Source organism: Tupaia chinensis, unplaced genomic scaffold (assembly GCF_000334495.1).
Source record: "Tupaia chinensis unplaced genomic scaffold, TupChi_1.0 Scaffold144336_1, whole genome shotgun sequence".
Taxonomy (NCBI): domain Eukaryota; kingdom Metazoa; phylum Chordata; class Mammalia; order Scandentia; family Tupaiidae; genus Tupaia; species Tupaia belangeri.
In genome coordinates this window covers 1,790,492-1,795,901 of record NW_006204194.1, presented here as the reverse complement: position 1 = coordinate 1,795,901, position 5,410 = coordinate 1,790,492, and the positions used below count along the sequence as shown (strand labels likewise).

Below are 5,410 nucleotides of genomic sequence, written 5' to 3'. Positions count from 1 at the left end.
CACGGATAAAGACATACATAGACTAAAAGTGAAGGGCTGGAAAAAGGTATTCCATGCAAATGGAAATCAAGAAAAGGCTGGAGTTGTGATACTGATATCAGACAAAATGGGCTTTGAGACAAAGGCGGACATGAACTAGTACTATAAGGGTTAATTCACAAGATATACATATCTACCCACCCAGCCGAGAAGTGCCCGCGTATGTGAAAGGAAGACTGCTAGACCTAAAAGGAGAGACAGTTGGCAACACACTAATCCCTGGGAATCTCAGCCCCACTATCTCCTTTGAACAGATTATTTAGATGTTAAAAAAGGCAAAGAGATACAGGGTCTAAACTACACCATAAGTGAGATGAACTTGACAGACATTTATAGAACTTTCCACTCCACAAAAACAACCACAAAAAGTAGATTTTTCTCACCCCTACTTGGAACATTTTCAAAGATTGACCACACGATAGGGAACAAAACAAGCCTTTGCTAATTCAAAGGCCTAAAAACTATATCCAGTATCTTCTCCAACCATGACAGTATTAACCTGGAAATTCATTTCAGAAAAATACTTCAAAAATACACAGACATATGGACACTGAACAGCTTACTCCTGAGGGACCAGCAGATGGCACAATGGTTACGTCGCTGGACTCCCACGTAGTTGACTATGGTTCAAATTCTGGACCCAGCAACTTAAAACTCACACTGGGCACATGTGCATACACGCCCAAGATCCCAAAAGGAAAATGGAAGAGAAGGGACTGCAGTGTGGCCATGCCCCTGGGGGGCGATTTCTTGCTTTCTGTCTGTCTGTCTGTATCTCTCCAACAAGTACATGTGCCTTATAGCAAAAATCTCTCTAAAAAAACATGGAAAAAATTATACACCACAACCAAGTTGGCTTATTCCAGGGATGCAAGGATGGTTTAACATGCACAAAATAACAAATGTAACATGCCATATTAACAGAAAGAAAGATAAAAATTGTATGATCATATCAATCCAGGCAGAAAAAGCACTTAATAAAACACAAATCCCTTTATGATGAAAGCTGTCAGGAAAATCAGCATAGAAGGGATTTTTCTCAACCCAATAAAAGCCATATATGACAAAACCCACGGCTAACATCATATTCTGAATGCGGAAAGCTTTTCCACTAAAAACTAGAACAAGGGGGGTTGGCAGGTGACATAGTGGTTAAGGGCACTGGACTCCCACATGGCTGACTGCAGTTGGAGTCCCAGACCTGGCAACTTGCTTTCTCGCTTTCTCTCTCTCTCTCTCACTCTATCCCTCTCTGGTCAAATTAAAATTAATTAACTAATTAATTTTATAAAACAAAACCAAAACACTGGAACAATGCAAGGCTGCCCACTTTCTTTTTCTTTCTTTCTTTCTTTTTTTTAGAGAGATGTTTGCTATAGGGCGTATGCACTTTCTAGAGAGACAGAGACAGAAAGCAAGAAATTATCCCCGAGAGGGTATGGCCATGCTGCAATCCCCTCTCCATTCTCCTTTTGAAATTTGGGGCACACACACACATGAATCCATTGTGAATTTGTTTGTTTTAAAGAATGATTTCATTTAACTTTATTTATTTATCTATTTATTTATTTTTAACTTGACCAGAGAGAGGGACAGAGTGGAGCGGGGAGCGAAAAAGCAAGCTGCCACATCCAGGACTCAAACCACAGTTGGCCATGTGGGAGTGTAATGTCCTTAACCACTATGTCATCTGCTCACTTGAGTGAGTTTTAAGCTGGTGAATTCAGGACTTGAACTGCGGTCGACTACATGAGATTCCAGCGAAGCAACCATTACTCCATCTGCTGATCCCAGGCTGCCCACTTGTTCCACTCCTTCTCAGTATAGTACTAGAAGTCCTAGCCAATGCAATCAGAGAAGAGGCTAAAATAAAAGGCATTCAAATAGGTAAAAAGTGAAATTATCTCTGTTTGCCAATGATACAACTATATACAGAGAGGGCCCAAAATAATAATAAAAAAAAACCAAACCAATAAAACAAAAAAACCAAAACAAAACAGAAAAAACCTAGAAGTGATAAATGAATACCGTAAAGTGGCAGGATACAAACCAACATACAAAAATCTACAGCTTTTCTATACACCAGCAGGGAACAGACTGAAGTAGAATTGAAGAAAGTAATTCCATTAACAACAGCCACAAAACGGATAAGGTATCTAGGAATAAGTCTAAAGAAGTCAAAGATCTCTACAAGGGAAACTGTGAAAAACTAAATAAAGAAATTGAAAATTCTTTCCACAAAAAAGTGGAATGGCATCCCATATTCCTGGATGGGAAGAATTAATATAATCAAAATGTCAGTCCTGCCCAAATGAATCTACTAATTTAACACAATCTCAAGTGTACCAGATATTCTTTACAGATCTACACACACACACACACACACACACACACACACACACACACACACAGAATTTGTCTGGAATCATAAAAGACTGTATTTGCCAAAGCAATACTGTGCAAGAAGAATGGAGTGGGAGGCATCTTACTCCCTGACTGCAAAATATATTACAAAGCTGTGATAATCAAAACACATGCCATTGGCACAAAAACAGGCATGTGGGCTAATGGAACAGAATAAAAACTCAAGAAATAAACCCCCAAATATTGTTTTTTGACAAGAGTACCAGTAAATACAGTGGAGGAAAGAAAATCTCTTTAGCAAATGGTGCTGGAAAAATTGAGTGTCTACCTGCAGAACAATGAAACTAGACCCTCTCACCTCTCACCATTAACAAAAACCAACTCAAAATGGATCAAAGGCCTCAAACTATAAAAAGTACTGATGGACAATGCAGGAGAAACTCTGGGAGACACTGGAGCAGGCAAAACTTTGCCTTTTTTGGGGGGGAGAGGTTTTTGCTATAGGGCATGTGCGCTCGCCAGACAGAGAGAGACAGAAAGCGAGAAATCACTCCCCAGGGGGTATGGCCACGCTGCAATCCCTTCTCCTCCATTCTCCTCTCGGGATTTTGGTCATGCACGCACACGCGCCCGGCATGAGTTTAAGCCACCGAGTCCGGGACTCGAACCGCAGTTGACTACATGGGAGTCCAGTGATATAGCCATTACACCATTGCTGGTCCTGCAGGCAAAACTTTGTAAATAAAATCCCTAATCTCAGGCTATAATCCCAAAAATAGACAAGTGGGATTACATCAGGTCAGAAAGCTTCTGCTCAGCAAAAGAAACAATAATTAGAGTGAATTAGCAACCCTTGGCCTGGGAGAATATATTTGCAAACTATGCCTCAGATAAGGGACTGATAAACAGAATATACAGGGAGCTCAAGCAGCTTACCCCCAAAAAAGATTAACCAAATTAAAAGATGGGCAAATGGGCTGAACAGACAACTCTAATGAAGACATACAAAAAGCCAAAAAAAAAAAAAAAAGAAAAAAAGTTCAACATCCTTGGGACCAGCAGTTAGCGTAATGGCTATGTCGCTGGACTCCCATGTAGTCGACTGTGGTTCGAGTCCTGGACCCGGTGGCTTAAACTCACGCCAGGTGCGTGTGCGTGCGTGCCCAAGATCCCAAGAGGAGAATGGTGGAGAAGGGATTGCAGCGTGGCCATTCCCCCAGGGGTGATTTCTTGCTTTCTGTCTCTCTGTCTCTGTCTGTCTGGAGAGCGCACGCACCCTATAGCAAAAACCTCTCAAAAAAAAAGAAGAAAAAAAAATGCTCAACATCCTTTATCATAAGGGAAATGCAAAATCAAAACTGCAATGAAATACTACCTGTCAGAATGGCTAAGATTGAAATAATAAAAAATGGGACTCATGTGTCAGGATAGCGGAGCTGGAGATGAGACCAGAGGCTGAACTTGGGGTCTGACAAGATGGCTGGGCTGCCCTACAGGATCATTGAGGAAACCCAGCATTTGCTGGCAGAACCGGTTCCTGGCATCAAAGCAGAACCAGATGAAAGCAACACCCATTATTTTCATGTGGTCATTGCTGGTCCCCAGGATTCCCCTTTTGAGGGAGGGGCTTTTAAACTTGAACTATTCCTCCCAGAATACCCAATGGCAGCCCCTAAAGTACATTTCATGACCAAAATTTACCATCCTGATGTAGAAGTTGGGAAGAATATCAGTTAGCGTAACGTTTAGATATTTGGAAAGGTAAGTGGTCCTCAGCACTGTAGCGGGACAGTGGAAGACCAACGAAGCCCATGCCATAGACACAGCTAGAGCAGGGACTAGGCTATTCGCCATGGATAATATTTAAATCGATCTGAGTGTGCATCGCTCCTGTTCTGCCAAGACTTCTTCCTTTCTTGCTTGCATTTAATGGATGCAGTCTTAGAAACGTTACGGAACAAAAGCCCAGGAACCTTCAGTCCTTTGGTGATTAAATGCACATTAGCAAATCTGTCTTGTCCTGATTCACTGTTGTAGAGCTTGAGCAGAGGCTCGCAGTATCATCTGGATTGTTGTGAAATGTTTAAAAGCAGTGGCCCCTTGCTGCTTTTATTCATTTCCCCCATCCTGGTTTAAGTATAAAGCACTGTGCATGAAGACACTTGTCAGGGTGAGCTGCAGGGGTGTGGGTGTTTGTTTTATTTTATTTTATTTTTGAGGGGGGAGGTGGTTTTACTTCAATTTTATGGGCTCCTTTCCCCTTTTTATTGTGATCTAATCGCATTAGTTAAAAGCAGCTCACCAGAGTTCTTTAGAATATACACTCTAGCCAAGTCTAACTTTATTTAGATGCTGTAGATGAACAAGCTTGATTGAACCAAAATGGGAACATCAAACATCATAGCCCTCACTAATAACTTCGTGGCTTTGTTGTCAAGTGTAGACCCCTTCGAAAGAAGCCTGTGAACAATATATATGGCTTGTCTGTAAACTTCTATAAATCTTATGTTTTAGTAAAATATTTTTGTTATTCTAAAAAAAAAAAAAGAATAAAAAGTGGTAAGTGCAAGGCTGTGGTAAGAAAAGGAACTCTTCCATACTACTGGTAGGAATGTAATTAGTACAGTCACTGTGGAGAATAATATAGAGGTTCCTCTAAGACCTACAAATAGAACTACCATATGATCTAGCAATTCCTCTCCTGGGTATCTACCCAAAGGATAGGAGTACACTCAGTTGGAAGTACTTGCACCTCCATGTTTATTACGGCATTATTCACAATTGCTAAGACATGGAACCAACTGAAATATCCACAAACAGAGGGACGGATTGAAAAAAATGTGGAAAATATACTCTATGAAATACCACTCAGCCATAAAAAACAACGAGACCCTGGCATTTGACAGAAATTCAACGAACATGAAAGATGTACTGCTAAACAAAGCAAATCAGACTATGAAAGAGAGACACTGTATGTCCCCACTTAACATATACCAAATGTTTGCTT

The 5,410-nt window shown here is 40.8% G+C and overlaps 1 pseudogene; it reads left to right on the top strand.

The window, feature by feature from the left end:
• The first annotated feature begins 3,879 nt into the window (after nt 1-3,879).
• On the top strand, nt 3,880-4,270 carry LOC114005715 (ubiquitin-conjugating enzyme E2 N-like; annotated as a pseudogene).
• The last annotated feature ends 1,140 nt before the right edge of the window (nt 4,271-5,410 follow it).